The sequence below is a fragment of the Geotrypetes seraphini genome, chromosome 2, assembly GCF_902459505.1.
Source record: "Geotrypetes seraphini chromosome 2, aGeoSer1.1, whole genome shotgun sequence".
NCBI lineage: Eukaryota > Metazoa > Chordata > Amphibia > Gymnophiona > Dermophiidae > Geotrypetes > Geotrypetes seraphini.
In genome coordinates this window covers 214,742,923-214,760,341 of record NC_047085.1, presented here as the reverse complement: position 1 = coordinate 214,760,341, position 17,419 = coordinate 214,742,923, and the positions used below count along the sequence as shown (strand labels likewise).

The 17,419-nt window shown below is 40.6% G+C and overlaps 1 protein-coding gene across 3 annotated transcripts in view; it reads left to right on the top strand.

Moving 5' to 3' along the window:
- The first annotated feature begins 3,224 nt into the window (after positions 1–3,224).
- CDH10 (cadherin 10) overlaps positions 3,225–17,419 on the top strand; it is a 518,016-nt gene continuing 503,821 nt past the window's right edge. For 2 of the 3 annotated variants that reach the window (XM_033934920.1, XM_033934922.1), the window contains exons 1-2: positions 3,225–3,296; positions 4,248–4,419. The gene's annotated coding sequence lies outside the window, so the exon portion shown is untranslated. Of the gene's footprint in view, positions 3,297–4,081; positions 4,097–4,247; positions 4,420–17,419 lie in introns of those variants that run through there. The other variant, XM_033934921.1, reaches the window with a different exon arrangement.

Below are 17,419 nucleotides of genomic sequence, written 5' to 3'. Positions count from 1 at the left end.
AAAATAAAGAGCGCACTCGGAACAACGGTGGCCACAGAAGTCCATCTGTGTGTCATTACCATTTGTCAACTATTTTGAACTGCTGAAATGGTAATCTTCATCAAGGGGACAATTTTTACAGCACACCAAATTGTGTCATTCCATTGTGTTAACAGTGGCAGCTGCAATTGTTTTTTTAATTTATTTGTATATTTTTGCTTATCCATGAACTCGGTTGCATCTAGTACATCGACTCCACTTTGCCGCTCATTAGTTCTTAGCCTTGTTTTGTGACAATCAATACACTCACTACCAGATATACCACAAGCAACATAAATCCCCCCTCCCCCCTACAAAATCTCTTTCATATGATCAACAATCCTCCCTAAATTTATGTACACACATATACGTAGCTGAAATTCATATGTGCTTCCTCATATTTCTGAAAGCTGCCCACAATTTTTTGCTTAATTTCCAATTTTATTTCTAAATGTTCTCTAAAGCGGGTTATAATTTAAGTTTGCTTTCTTTTATTGCAGTGCAATGATGGCTTATTGTAAACTACCTTGAAAAGTTTTTCTGTCACAGGAAGTAGCGTAAACAATTTTATTAATGAATCAATATCAGACAGGACAATATTCCGCAGGGTGCTCTCTACCCAAAGATGAACGCTAACTTGTACAGCTGGCTTTAAATAGATATTCAAAGGCAATACTGCTTATCTCAGCAGTTTTCAGATAAATGGATATCTTTATCTATTAACCTTTGGTCTGCTGTATCTACAGAGGAGAGAAGCAGTAAATCAGATAGTGGCAGGATATTTTCACCATCTTTTCACTTTGAACTGGGCCACCAGGGATTCCAATCTCTCTTCCCACATTTGGAGGCCATTTTACTAAATGTGCAGGTAAGTTTTGTACTTACTGTGTATTTAACATCAAAATTAATGTGCAGGAAATGCAAAGTCTTTAAGGTACATGCAGGAAACGTGTCCTGCTTTTACTATACTGGGCATAGAATTACCACAGCGCATGGAACTGTGTTACCAGCAGTGGCAGATAGCGTGGGAGGAACCTATGTAGGTAATGTGGTGGGGGCATAGTATGAATAAATAAATTAGGGACAGAGTTGCCACAGCAATGCATCCAACCACTCACACTAAAGAATGACATGGGGGACAAATCAGTCCCCGTCCCCACAGGAACTCAATTTCCCTGTCCCATCCCCATGAGTTTTGTCGCTGTCCTTGTCCCTGTCCTATTCCTGTAAGCTCTGCCTAAACCGCACAAGCCTTGAACACTTATGATTTTAAAATGTTTGAGGCTTGCTCAGATGAGAATGGAGCTTCCAGGAATGGGGCAGGGATATGGACAAGAAAAGAACTTGCAGGGATGGGACGGGAAAATGAGTTCCCCCGGGGACAGGGAAAATTTTGTCCCCATGTCATTCTCTAACTCACACCCCCCACTCACCTGACAGCCCAAAGGGCTTTGGATCTCCTGTTCCTCAAACCCTGACACCCCACAGTGCAGTGTGGTACAGTGGTTAAAGCTACAACCTCAGCACCCTGAGGTTGTGGGTTCAACCCCCTCCCCCCTGTTCCTTGTGACCATGGGCAAGTCACCTAATCCCCCCATTGCCCCAGGTACATCGTATAGATTGTGAGCCTACTAGGACTGACAACAAAAAATTGAGTACCTGAATAAATTCATGTAAACCATTCTGAGTTCCCCTGGGAGAATGGGATAGAATTTGAATGAATAAAAATGTGAGGGGTGGGGAGAGGGATCTGGTGCTCTTTGTAGTGTTGGGAAGAGTCAGGGAGAGGCAATGCAGATTTGGTTAGACCTTGGTTTGACAGCAGTCTGGACTACCAGTAGTGTGGCTATACTGTTGAGGAGGTAAGTATTGCTGTATAAGCATTGTCTCTGCCGGGTCAGACCAGGGGTCCATCGTGCCCGGCAGTCCGCTCCCACGGCGGCCCCCCCAGGTCCATGACCTGTAAGTGTTCCCTACCTAACCTAAAATGTCCATACCCTGTTCGCTTAATATCCTGTAAGGTAAACCTCTATCTGTACCCTGTTATCCCCTTCGCTTCCAGGAAGTCATCCAGTCCCTTTTTGAACCCCAGAATTGTACTCTGTCTTATCACCTCTCCGGAATGCGCATTCCAGGTGTCTACCACCCTTTGAGTGAAGAAGAACTTCCTTGCATTCGTTATGAATCTGTCTCCTCTCAGTTTTTCTGAATGACCTCTTGTTTTTTGTTGTCCCCGCTAGTCTAAAGAATCTGTCCCTCTCCACCTTCTCTATGCCTTTCATCTAGCACAGAATACTGACTCGCGCACTAGCAGGCCAGCCCATGTCCCAGACTAGTCCAGATCTCACCCACTCCCGTGTTAGACAGCAAACACAGGATTTTTACCCTAGTGGCTGTCTTTTTAAAGCAGGAGTGGGGTGATGCAGGTCTGTGCTGTCTGCCATGCATGAAACCCCATGTTAGCTGTATAATGCAGCTCAGCAATAGGGTCCCTTGATTGGATATAAATTGTGTCATACATCAAGTTGTGTTGCCAAATTTGTTGAATCTGTGGTGGGGGAAAGGAAGGAGCAGATTGAAAATCAGCATTTTTTTTTTTTTTTAATGTAGCAAGCAAAATTTTGCAGAAACAATCATTTAAACATTGATGTCAGAATGTTTTGTGGTAACTGAGCAGATTGGATACTTTATTGGTTTTGATCTAGTAATGCTGTTGGCAGGGGGATAGCTTTTGACAAAAAGCATTCACTATCCCTCAGCCTCTAATTGCCCCCTCCCCCCCCTAAATTTCATAATTAATTGTTATGATAACTGCTTATTCATACTCGTTTATGTTCTTGTTTTTGCAACCAATAAATATGATTTAAAAAAAATCACAATTCATCCTATAGCCAAAGGCATAGCTAGCTGGGGTGCAAGGGGAGCAGTCACTCTCCCCCCTCCCCCCTGGATTTTGAATGAAATGGTGACTATTTAGATTGGCCCTTCAGCATTGCATTAATGCCTATACAGTATTACAAAAGATCTCCTCCTGATGTCATAGCCTGGCTATGCTTCTGCCTGTAGCCCCCCACACAAGCACACCCCCTTTTACCTCATCTGTACAGAAAGTGGAATATTCTACAATTAGAAAACCCATCTGAAACACCACATGTACTCAATGTGTAAAGTAAAACCCTGTCTCTCTTCTCTGCAGATTTATATTGGAAATCATTCCTGAATCTGTGCTTTTATATTCTTTTGCTACTTGTCCACATTTTTTCATCAAAGAAACCATGGTAAGTAAAGGGAACAAATCTGACAATGCATCATTTCTATTCCATAGCTAATTTACTTGGGTTAAAATGGATTTCTTTTTAAAATCTGAAACATGTTGGGGAAAAAAAAATGTCTTGGTGCTAAATACTGTCATAATCTTGATATCAGATTGTTAACACAGACCCACTTTTTTTTTTTTCCCTTCAGTTTCTCTTTCTCTGCCTTGCAATCCTCTACAAGACTTTTGGCTGCAGGCTATTCATTTTGCTGGACTTTACAATGTGAAACATGCAATCTCTTGGACTGCAAGTAGTCTTATGAATATACATTGACAATTAATACCAAGCTAAACCTCATTAAACTCATGGCACAAACAACTGGGAAGGACCAGCGGTTTGGTGTTCTATGTGTTGGTAGCAGTGATGTCAGAAAAAAAAAAAATACAATTTACAAGTATAATATTCTACTAGTGGATTATTGCAGATAAGTGGCGTGTATGTATTTGCATGCAAATATATAGGTAGATGGAGAAAGAGAGAGAGAGAGAGAAATCATTAGGCATCTTTGAAACATATTAATATTTTTGCTTACGGTATCAATAGTAGGAAAGTCATTTTTAAATCTAGTAAACATGCATACATTTTCCCTTCTTAGTTGCCAGGAAAACAATTGGATTAGATTGAGCTGATGACTTTAGACTTCAAATAAAAGAGCCTCATTATAGTTAGGTGTCATTACTGAAGCCTCCCACTGCATTCACTTGCAAATCACAGGATGACTGGAACAGCCTGCACTTTCCCTGGTCCCTAACCTTCCTGTGGTAAGTACTGCAGCTTTATCAGCAGAGTCTGGCTGTGTGCAGGGAAGGGAGGGCTTTTTTTTAATATATATATTATTATTAATCAGGAGCCAGGAATGAAAACCAATCAGAGTGAGAGCTCCCTCCTTAGCTTTGCTTCCCTGTCTTTCAGAGTTAAAAGTGATGCTGCGAGGAAAAAGCCTGTGTTAGATTCAAACGAGATCAGACTTGGAAAATAACAGCAGAAAAACAAACAAAATAGGGAAGATATTGGCAAAATTTACCACTGTTGCCTTGTTGGCAAACCTACTGTATCTTTATTTCTGAAGCAGAATGAAAAAAAGGTAGGAAGTCTTTTCTACTTTCTATGCTTTGATGCTTGTTCAACGTGTTTGCATAGCAGAAGCGTTGCTTATTAATATTGCCTGTTCCATTTTCATCTGAAGAACTTTGAATGCACTGCAAAAAAATAAAAAAAGAAAATACATTTAAAAAGTGTTGGTACGGTAGCTAGAGCTACTGTAGCAAGTCAATGCATGGATTAATATAATCTCCTTCATCAGTCCAATGCATGAATTTGACATTTTCTATTACAAGTTTGGTTAGAATTATATAATGTAGTGAACTTTAAAAAAAATAAAAATTGAATGATGGTGACTATTTAGGTTGGAAAAATATGTGAGTTCTTTCAAACACAAAATAGTGGTTCATAGTGTGAAGAATTGCATTATATATTATGAAAAAACAATAACTAGTAAAATAAAATTTGAAAAAATGCATGTAATACTGCCTTTATCTATATATCTAGACACCACTTTATATCTTTTCAAGAATCAGGTACAAAACACTCTCATATCACTTTCCATTATAACGGTCCTGGCTGCGTTACAGCCTTACATCTAATTATAGCTGCCCGCATTAGAGCGGTGACTGTTTCTTATAAAGAAAAGTCTGCCTACGTGGAGGCAGGTTGGCAAGAATTGGCTGCCTACATGAAAGCCTAAATGTATGACACTTTAGGGTAACGGGGATCGAACCGGTTGCTACAAATCGGAGGGCGAGTGAGGCAGGAAGGGAAGAAGCAGAGGGAGAGAAGGGGTGGGGGTGGGGAGGCAGAGAGAGGGAGCCAGGGAGAAGAGACGGCATATTTAGTCGGCAGTTGCGCGAGCATTTATTGTCACTGCTGCAATAAAATCCATATTTTATGTCATGTTAATGCAGCAGATTGCAAGTGCAAATGCACGTTCCTTTCCAGCAACTGTTGATGGCAGTAGTGCTGTGGAATCTAAGACTTATGGACTAATGCCGTGCATAATGCTAACAGCAAGCAGGCAATTCAAGAAGCTCTTTCGCCTTAAAACGATTCTGCACGTGTGATCTGTTCTGTGACAGCCAGCAGCCAGTTGCTCCCAGATGAAGGGAGCTGCTCCCTGTAATCTTCATCTTTCAGTCCAGTAACTGTATTTCCGCTACCCCGGACTGCATATCTATTACTTCCAAGAGGCACATGATTTGGCACACGTCGCCTTTTCTTTATGAAGCTATTCTATAAGCATACAACTTGTTTCTTTAGGATATTAGACTTTAACATGGAATGCATGTGGATTAAAAATAGCCTGTGAAAATATTCGCATTCTAACTAGTGATTTGTTCATTTGCGTTCTATTGATGTACTCCTGCATTTCAAACTGGCTGAAGTTCCTCCCTAAGCTAGCAGCTTTTCAGTGAAAGAAAATTTCTTCTTTGGGGGAAAAAAAAAAAACCCCAACAAAGGCAAAGGAGCTGAAAAGGAAAGGCTACACTTCCAACAAGATACAAATAAGCTGCTTTAAAAAATTCAATGTGCCTTGCAAAGGGAGACAAATACTTTTTTTGGAACCTAAACTGCTAATCTCATTTGTGCCATGGGAACTTCTCAACTGCCTCCTCTGCTCCTCAACCTACGAGACAAAAGAGTGGGATGAAGGGCTCATTGTTAGTCTGAGCAGCGATTCTGTAAATAAGCAAATGAATAAAAGTGGGAGTGAGCTCTGATTGACTCTACTTACTTTCCAGATACATTTTGTTTTTCGGCTTCAGAATTGTTTCTGAACCTTTGTCCATGGAGTTTGGTTATATTTATTAGTGACACAATAGTTCAGATTTCTGCACTGGACAGTTTGACACTCATGTTGCAAATTTATTGCCTCATTGATTTGTTTTCCACACCTATAAGAAGCATAGGAAAATGTCAGAGGATCGATTCATTTGCCCATTTGTTGTACAGCAGAATGATCTACTTTGCTTGCTCCCTCTTTAATACATTATTTTCAAATAAGTCTTCAAGTTGATTTTAACAAAGTACTTTCTGTACACTGCAGATTAAAATTTCGACAGCAGTGTTCTAGGTGAAGTCGTTTCATTTTAGTTAGCTGGAATGCCCCATGTGTGCTTCTCTTTCTTTCCTCTCAATCTGTCCTGGACTTGCATTCAAAAGCTAATCAAAATTGCTTTCTTATGTTCTGGCCAAGCAATTCATTTCTGCCCATAAAGCTTTTTAGGATAGTTCAAGAAATGTGAACTTGAACTGAATAGATATTAGTCCATCTTTCCCATTACAAAGCACCAAATGGAAGATCAAAAGAAGAAAAAGGTTAATTTGAAAATAATACCCAACCTCTGGTTTTATGAAAGACATTTCTCGATCTGAACGTGACCTACCAAGAAAATAAATTTCTAAGGAAGAGTGACTGTCCTCTAGGTGATTTCCAGACAGATGAGTTCTTCTCTCTGTGTGCTGTCTAGATTTAAAGCAGTGTGGCAGGTGGCAATGCATCACTTCAAAACCATTTCTAATTTCATAGCTAATTATGCCAACAGGGTGAAGGGTTCCTGCCCTGGGTCAACTGAAATACTGATCAGGAAAAACAAGGAGGTGGAGTTCCTAATAATTATACTCTCCATATTCTCAGCCTTAGTTTATAGCAGGAGCTCTCGGGCCTCCTAATTAATCTTTGCAGTGTATTCGTGTTCACTTCTGCTGGCAATGTTCTCTTGCATTCAGTTACAGTGCTTAGCAATTATTTAATCGCAATGTCTGGACAAAGATGAAGAGAGAAGGGAACAATGATAAAAAGCAGCAGAAAAAAAGATTGAAAGGTAAATCATGTACTTTGATGATGAACATGATTAAGCTGGTGCTTTTTATTTTTTTCCCATCATGGCCTATACTCGGCAACACATTGTGGTGCACAGTACATATTAATAAATATGATAATTTAATAAGTTGGGAAATGCAATTTCAATTGCAAAGAAGAAAGTTAATAAGAATCATACAACTAATGCTTAAGGCTTTATAGAAGCAAGCATTCACAGACTTCAAATGTGTCTAATTCCTGGTCGCCGTACATGAAGAAGGGCACAGTACTACTTGAAAGGGTCCAGAGAAGAGCGACTAAAAATGGTTAGAGGCTGGAGGAGTTGCTGTACAGTGAGAAATTAGAGAAACTGGGCCTCTTCTCCCTTGAAAAGAGGAGACAGAGAGGGGACATGATCGAAACATTCAAGATAATGAAGCGGCAGATAAAGGGAATAGACTTAGCAGATAAAGACAGGTTGTTCACCCTCTCCAAGGTAGAGAAAACGAGAGGGCACTCTCTGAAGTTAAAAGGGGATGGATTCCGTACAAACGTAAGGAAGTTCTTCTTCACCCAGAGAGTGGTAGAAATCTGGAACGCTCTTCTGGAGGCTGTTATAGGGGAAAACACCCTCCAGGGATTCAAGACAAAGCTGGGCATAATGGACCACTGGTCTGACCCAGCAGCGGCAATTCTTATGTTCTTATAAGACTTGCCCTCAACCTCTTTTCAGATTTTCCCCCCAAAAAGATAATAGATAATCACTTTTTGTATGCCACTAGAGATATATATACTATTGTGCTAATAGGCAATCAACATAGAGGCAACCATATTATTAGCCTAGAGAAAATGTTATATTGATTGTAGTCTGATGAAATCTTAAAATTTATAACATATTTAATTCAAAGAAAATTCCAGAGGGCTTTAAAGTGACTGCTCGTCGGTATATTTTCATACTTGCTTTCTAGCTCTTTATACAAACCATTTACTGTAAAACTACATATGACAGTAAATTGCTTAAAGATCAATGAGAAAATGACTGCCTTATTTAAAATCACTGAAAGTATGGTACACGTAAAAAAATACAAGAAAACTGAATCATCTTTATAACCACACCCATCCACATGTTCCCATCCCATACTCCAGAGGTAGCCTGATTATTTCAACTGAAAGAATCTACATGCTAAACTGAATTTTATTCATCCTCAGTCCCATAGAAGAAAGCCAACATGATCTTTACCTCCCAATAATTCAACATTAAAATTAAAAAAAGAAGAAGAAGAAGAAAAAACAGTTTCCAGAATTTCATATCATTTTGCCTGAATGGTAACAAAAATCTATAACTTGTGCCCAAAACAAGCAAATTGTATCATCAGATGTAGAGGAACTTATAACAAATTGAGATGAGCTGACTCTAGTTGAAAGGAAGACATAGAACTGTTCTGGATTGTCAGCTCCTATTTCAAATCATGATGGTGGGAATATCACCAACTAACCTTGTGGCTAGGTGATATTCCAACTCTAACCCTACAGCCATGTGAGTCAATTTAGGACAATGAAAAGAATGTCTCTTTAATTCTCTATAATCCACTAAAATATAGGTGTCAATTCAGTACTTAACATCTGTGCTACAATAGTGGCTAAATTAGTTAACCATCAAAACTTGTATCACCTTCAAACTATCATGTATAATGTTCCACATCCCATATGCAAAAACTGCAGGGCCACTCATACTTATTCGTCAATCCCCGGTCAACTTCAGCCAGAAAACTGGAATCACTTCAACTGCTCCTTGCCTCTCCCAAAGGAGTTAAATACAAACACACATTCAGTTCGCTCTTCACTTATCTTGGCACCAAGACCTGGAACAACCTTCCAACTAACATTGAGATGGAAACATTCTACAACAGATTCTGAAATTTTTAAAAAAAACCTCTCTTCTTTGAAAGCATACACACTATAGACAACTAACTCAAAATACCTAGTGTCACCAAATTCCATACTCAGCTCAAGTGTTACACCAGTACAGTCATGGAACCACTATTCTCCTTTCCCTTCTCCTCAAACTGCTATAACATAATGTAGAATATATATCTGTATTTTCTTATATTGTATTCAAACAACAAAAGGCATCCCTGTACTTTCACTAATCTCTTGTTGACAGAGATGTGCTCATAACCGTTGTCAGGTAGAAAGATCACAAACGGGGGTCAAGCCCCTAAATTCAGCTTCCTTAGTCTATCGTTGCACAGCAAACAGTCTTTAGAGATACCATATCAATAAATCATTACTGTTTGTTTCTTTGAAAACTATAAACTTTCTTAAATCTCTTTATTGGGTACTTAGCTGAGGTTGCTGAAATGATCTTCAAAAGCAAGCAGTATCGGGTTCTGACGCGTTTCGCCAGACCGGCTTCCTCAGAGAACCCACATACTCTTCTTCCTCATACTCTGCTAATCTCACTTCCTTTTCCTGTTGGATGTATTTTCCTATATTGAACATATTTAGGCATAGTGTGACTCAGAAATACTGGATTGGATTAGATTAGATTAGTTACATGCCAAAATTGTGGTGAAATGGCAGGTACATCTGTAATGACACTTAGACATTATTCTGTAGCATGGTGCCTAAGTGCTCTAACGTGTAACTGCAAAGGGGTGTTCACATTGGAGGTATATGTGTGTGGGGGGGGCATGGGTGTCATTATTCCAGTGCACACTTTATTGAATACTGTCAGTTGTGTGTGTATGTGCTGTAAGTCATGGATATTTACATTTCAAATACAGCAGGCTTAAGTGGGTGTGCTTAATTTAGGGGCATTGTTGCCAGCTTGCAATAGCCAGAGGTGTAACTACAATTAAGTGAGCCCAACAAAAAGTCCATGGCCACTCAATAGTAGGGGATGCCTGCTGTGCCACTCTTCTTTGCAATTTTTGGCTTCCTGCACTCACCACCATGCATCTGACACTCTCTCCCTTCCATGCTTCTCCTTGGGGTCCAGCATCTTTCCCTCTAAGTCTCTTCCTCCCCTTTCACACATCCCCAAAAACTTCTACCACTTTGCCACCAGCAGCAGCAGCAGCAGCAGCAGCAGCAATGCAAAGAGATGCTGCGTCTAGTTGCTCTCTGTCGCCCTCTAGTGGTTAGTGTAGTAGCCTGAGAACCTGGGGAAGAGAATTCAGTTCCCACTGCAACTCCATGTGCCTCTGGGCAAGTCACAAAGGCCCAAATTCTGTAACCGGCGCCTAATGTTAGGCACCTATTTTGGAGGCGCTCAACTAGATAGGCACCTATCTAAATTGAATAACGAGCTCAATTAAGCATTTTAATCAATAATAATTGAAACTTAGGCGCCTATCAAGAAAGATCAATTCTGCATCAAGGTGCCTCTAAAAATGTAGGTGGTTTTCTAAAAATAGGCGCTATGCACGTTAGGCGTGGGCGTGGATATGTGTTAGCGCCTTATTGCAGAATCACTGCTTTTAAGCATGCTTAAGCGCTCACAAAGAAACCTAACTTTTAGTTGTGCCTAGAGCTGGCCTATTTATTGGGTGCCTCCAAAATAGGTGCCACTCAGCGTAATTCATTAAACAGCACCCAATTTTTAATTGAATCACGCTGAACAGTGCCTAATGCGGTGCATATCTTTTGGGAGCTTCTTATAGAATTTGTCCTTTAATCCTACATTGCCCCAAGTACACAATAGGTACCTCTGTATAATATGTAAACTGCTTTGTTTTGTAACTACAAAAAGGTAGTATATCAAGTCTCATTCCCTTTCTCTTTCCTCTGTCATATCCTGCTCACATAATTTTGTGTCAGAAGAGGAAGGATATGGCAGAGGAAAGACTGAGGGGTTGGCCAGCAACAACATGTCGTTGCATCACTACTACTGGCTGTGATCTGGGGAGGGGTGGGGTAAGGGTAACAGGAGAGGTAGAAGGAAAGGGAAAGATTCTGAACTCCTGGGAGGGAAAGGAAGAGGGAGTGCAGGACCTGTGGTAAGCAGGGGAAGTAAGAGTGAGAGATATACCAGACTATTACCAGAGATATACCAGATATACCAGGTGTAGTAATAGGGGGGGGGCAGGGAGGACGGTCTGCCCCGGGCGTGGTCTTGGTGGGAACACTGGCACCCATCCTCCTTTCTACCCCCTACTATCGTGCACCCTTCCTTTCCCCCATACTTCTTTAATGGGTACAAGTGGATCGATTTTTCGCTCCATCAAAAATTACTAAGACTAGGGGGACACTCGATGAAGTTACACAGAAATACTTTTAAAACCAATAGGAGGAATTTTTTTTTTCACTCAGAGAATAGTTAAGCTCTGGAACGCGTTGCCAGAGGATGTGGTAAGAGCGGATAGCGTTACTGGTTTTAAGAAAGGTTTAACAATTTCCTGGAGTAAAAGTCCATAGTCTGCTATTGAGAAAGACATGGGGGAAGCCACTGCATGCCCTGAATCGGTAGCATGGAATATTGTTACACCTTGGGTTTTGGCCAGGTACTAGTGACCTGGATTGACCACCGTGAGAACGGGCTACTGGGCTTGATGGACCATTGGTCTGACCCAGTAAGGCTATTCTTATGTTCCCAATGCAAGCAGCAACCCCAGCCTGCTGCTCACACCAGCGTTGGCTCTTCCTCTGACATCACTTCCTGGACCCGTGCCTAGGATGTAACATCACAGGAAGAGCCAATGCTGGCATGAGCAGCAGGTTGTGATTCCTGCTCGCCCCAGGAATGTTAAAGAGATAAGGGGGAAGGGAAGGGGTGCACATGCGCGGCAGGAGGGGGCAGGGAAGAAGGGATGGAGGTGGGGCAGAGAAGAGGGTGGTGAGGGGTATCTCTCACCCTCACTACACCACTGACCAGACCTGCATGATGGTGAGAAAAGGAGAGGTGTGCTAGACCCTGTCCTGGAGGACCATCAGCCAGTCAGGTTTTCAGGATAGCCCTAACAAATATGCATGGGGCAGATTTGAATGCCTGTCCCCAATATTATATGCAAATCTTTCTCATGCATATTCATTAGGGCTATCCCCAAAACCTGACTGGCTGGGGGTCCTCCAGGACAGGGTTTGTGCTAGACTATCGGGTCCAGAGAGGAAGGAATAAAAGGAGACACCAGAAAAGGGGGGGAGGGGGAGAGAAGTAGAGATACTGGGAGGGAGAGAGAAATGCTTATACTAATCACCACAGACTCAAATCCATTCACGTATTCACCTAACGAAGCTTAGTACCATTTTCCCACCTTATACTACATTATTCCCTTTAGGACCCCTGAAGAAGACAATTTTGTCCAACACGAACCGTGTTGGGTCCCATATTACAGTGGATTGGATCCTTTTTGTTTATATGTACTTTTATGTGGATTATAAAGCTGCACTTACAATAAAGTCCATATCAGGAACATCAACTCTCCACAGAGTCTTCTTACTTTGGATATATTTCTCTACTGTTGAGTCATTGGGTCAATTTCCTTGGTTTTTACTGAATCTTTCAGCATTTTTCTGTCAGGGAGTGTGACATGGGCCAAGAGTTGATGTGGAAGTGTTAGTCAGCAAATGTGTTACACTTATCATGTGGTAACTGTTTAATGCAGGAGCATTTGGCATTTCCTAAATACAGTGTAGGAAGTGGTTAGTGATCCTGCCTTAATACACAACTCGCAATAAAAATTACTGGGAACATCTCTTTTTGAGGCAATGTTGGGTTTGAGCTTGCCACAAGTTGAAATCCTTTGTTAAAATGTTTGGGATTAACAGTAAAATAACTCATTTTAACATTAGCATATCTTGATAACAGCTCCCCCCCCATTAGTGCATGCAGATCAGTCTCATATATTATCATTATGATAATCCTGAAAATCTGACAGCTGTGCTTCTAAGGGCGGGTCAGAAAACACTGTAAATGAATGCTTACATATCTTAGCTAAGCGAAAGGTCCTGTTTTTTATAGTTTTCAGCAAAAACAGCTACAACCATCACAGGGTTGAATTCTCCATTCAAATGGCTTACAGCCCCATCCTCACCCCTTTAGTGTCACCTGTTGTTCTAAGGCAGAGCCAGTAGCTGCATGAATAGTGAGTCTACTCCATTGTTTAACCACTGCTGCTGTAAGTGACAGGGGTTGGGAACAGATGCTGAATCGAGAAGAAAAAGACAGAGGAGGTAGATCCTGACTTGAGAAAGGAAACAGAGAGGGGAGAAGAAGGGGATGATGGGTAGATGATGGATGGAAAAGGGGAGAGAAAAAATGAGAGATGCTGGATGGAAGTGGGAGTGAAGTAAGGCAGACACTGAAGGGAGATAGAATGAGAAAGTAAAACCCAAACTATAACTACCTGATGCTAGGTTCTCATATTAGGAATCACTGCCCATTAAAAGGATCTACTGTAGGTGTCATTGTTGAGGGTACATTGAAACCCTTAGCTCAATGTGCAGCAGCGACAGCTAAGAAAGTAAACAGAATGTTAGGAATTATCAGGAAAGGAATTGAAAACAAGGATGAAAATGTTATAATGCCCTTGTATCGCTCTATAGCACGGCCATACCTCAAATACTGTGTGCCATTCTGGTCACCGTATCTCAAAAAAGATATAGCAGAATTAGAAAAGGTACAGATAATAATAACAAAAATGATAAAAGGAATGAGACAACTTCCCCATGAGGAAAGGCTAAGTGGCTAGGGCTCTTCAGCTTGGAGAAGAGACAACTCAAAAGTGATATGATAGAGGTCTATAAAATGCTGAGTGGAGTGGAAAAGGTAGATGTGAACCAATTTTTCACGCTTTCCAGTAGTAAATTTAAAACAATCAGGAGAAAATATTTCTACATACAACATCTAATTAAACTCTGGAATTTGTTGCCAAAGAATGGTGTGAAATCAGTTACCTTAGCGGAGTTTAAAAAAGATTTGGCCAATTTCCTAAAAGAGAAGTCCATATGCCATTATTGAGATGACTTGGAGAAATCCACTGCTTATTTCTAGGATAAGCAGCATAAAATCTGTTTTATTACTTGGGATCTAGCTAGATACTTGGAACCTGGGTTGCCCACTGTTGGAAAGAGGATACTGGGCTTGATGGCCCTTCGGTCTGTCCCAGTATGGCAATTCTTAAGTTCTTATGAAAGCAAAAGCTGGATTGAAGAGGGGGTAAAGGAAGACAAATGCTAGATGGGAGAGAAAGGGCAGAAGCTGGATGGAAGGGAAGAATAAAAAGAAGGCAGATGTTAGATGGAAGGGAGAGAGAAGGCAGATGCTTGGGGGAAGAAAGAGGATAGAGTTAGTGAGAAATTGGGGGGAAAGAGGAAGGGGAATAGGAGAGTCAGGGTAAGAAATTGGGGAAAAAGAAGAAGGGGAATAGGAGAGCCAGGGTGAGTGAAAGAGATGGAAAGCTGTAGGTAGACTCAGTAAAAGGAAGGAATTTGAAGATTGGATAATAAAAAAGAATTACATCTGGACAGAGGGAGAAAAAAATAAATTGTAGAAAACTGAAAGGAAAAGAAGAGAGGAGGGTAAAAAAGACATATGGACAGAAAATCCTGGAAAGAATTAAGAGAAGGCAAAAAAAGCAGAAACCAGGAGCCAAAATGGCCAGACAATAAAGGTATTAAAAAATAAAGGTATAAAAAAAATTTCCCCCCCCTCCTTTACAAAGCCGTGCTAGTGTTTTTAGTGCCGGCCACCACGATAACAGCTCCGACGCTCATAGAATTCCTATGAGTATCCAAGCTGCTACTGCCACAGCCAGCACTAAAAACGCTAGCGTGGCTTTGTAAAAGAGGGGGTTTATTTTAAGTTTAAATAAAATAGTGCAGTAGTTATGTTAATGGCCATCAGTGCATTTGCCTTGCGGCAATTGGCTGCATGGCATTGTAAAAGGGAGTCTAAATTTGTTGTATTAAAGAAGGGTTAGAAAATATCAGTTTTTGAAATTTATATCTGCTATCTTTATATTTTGCATGGTACAGTGGGCCATGCATCACTTTATTTTTTTTCTTTGGTGTGCACTGTATATGGAGTCTAGCTTCTTGGGGGTTCAGTTTAATTGATATTCTTGATGCTACTTAATTGGTGTATCATTCCAAGACAAAAAAAAAAGTATAAATCCACATATGTTGCCGTGTACCACTGTTCTGCTGAGATGTCTGTGTGGTTCCTCCTACATCCCATTGGCTTGTTCTGTGCCCAAATTTCTAGTGCTGCTTGGGACTTAAAGATGAGTTTTGGAGTTCCAAGTAGACAAGACTGAAAGACAAAGAAAAAAAAAAAAAACACATCCAAAAGAAAAACGCACAGAACAAGCCATTGGGATGTAGGAGGAACCAACCACACAGACATCCCAGCAGAACAGTGGGACACTGTAGTGAACTTTACATAGGAAATTCCAAGTTTTTTAATCTGTTTATTCATCCATATTTGTATATTTACATCAACCTGGACCCTTGAGGAAGGCATGTCCGCCGAAACACGGACCGTGTTGGGTCCTGTCACATGGCAACAAATTTGGATTTGTATATTTTTTTGTCTTGGAATGATACAACAAGAAAGTAGCATCAAGAACATCATTCTCCACAGTTTCTTTTGGTTTTTGTTCTCTGGACTGTCTTTACTGTGAAGCAACTGGGTCTTTTCCCCCCCCACCACCTTTTTTTATGTTGCCAATTCAGTTTAATTTTCATCTATATCTTTCTGTTTTAAATTTATTTTAGTTTTAAGTATTCTATCCTAGGTGAGAATCTATCTTTGCTTAATTTTCCAATTGATTTCTTGATATGCTAGTGTCCACTGCAGTGTTTCTGGTGCTGTCTTTTACTAGGTGGGCTCTTGTTGTATAACTCATGGAAGTTAGTGCTATTATAGTATGGTAGAATTGCTCCTTAGGTACTGAGTGACATTTGTAATGTTTTGCATTACTTCACAGTATGCCTAGTACTGGATTTTGGATTCTCAGTAGAAGCTCAAGGCAAGAAGGTATTTCCCTGTTCTTGGAGAGCTTACAATTTAATGGCTCCTTTTACAAAGCTGTAGTACAGGTTTCTACCATGGGCCGGCACAGAAAATTCTGCAACGCTCAAAAGAATTCTATGAGTGTCGAAGCATTTATCTTGCCAGCTCATGGTAGAAATCTCTACCACAGCTTTGTAAAAGCCAGCGCTAAGTTTTGTACTTGAGGCAGTTGGAGAGGTAAGTGATATGTCCAAGATCTCAAGGAGTGGCAGTGGGATTTGAATCCTGACTTACCTGTATCTCTTTTTCCCTAATTCCCTCTGACTATTATCTCACTGGTCAGATGAACCCTCCCCTTGTTCTGGAAAATGCAGAGGTGTATACAGGTCACAGCACAATACTGTAGTAGAGCCACTAGAGATGTTTGCCTTCTAAGCAAGTCAAAACCTTAGAGATCTTTATATAAATGTAAATTCTAAGCACTGAAAATCTGTTATTATCCTAGCATACTTGCTGGTTCTTAAATGACTCTAGGAAGGGTAATTTTAAAAACATTTTCTATGAATAAAGCTAATCTAGTCTGGGATTTATGTGTTGCACTATGCCTATAAAGGGTCAAGGTGACTTACAGTATAGTATATGGAGAACAGTTTACTACAGTACAAAGAAGCTTAGATGTACATAAGGGACAAAGGTGCTCTAGGGCAGTGATTCCCAACCCTGTCCTGGAGGAACACCAGGCCAATCGGATTTTCAGGCTAGCCCTAATGAATATGCATGAGAGAGATTTGCATATGATGGAAGTTATAGGCATGCAAATTTGCTTCATGCATATTCATTAGGGCTAGTCTGAAAACCCAATTGGCCTGGTGTTCCTCCAGGACAGGGTTGGGAACCACTGCTCTAGGGGAACATAATGACATTTGGGATTCTTTGGTTAACGTTTATCTTAATATGCAAGTAAGCAGTTAGGTATGACTCAGCGGAGTTGTAGGATGTACATTAAATGAACATTTAGTTGAGGAATAAAATATAGTAAGAGAGTTGATAAGATTTGTTGAAAGAAGTCATGGAGTAGATAGAGTCTGTTACAGTCATTAACTTGTGATTGGCTGAGTACTTGGTTCCATGGTGGTGAGAGGATGAACTTTTCTTTCCAACTTCACATACTCTACTAGCAACTAAGTCCAACATCCATCAATACCAATATGGTGGTAATAGGATGAACTCTTCAATCTATCACCACCATGGAATCAAGTACTCAGTCAATCA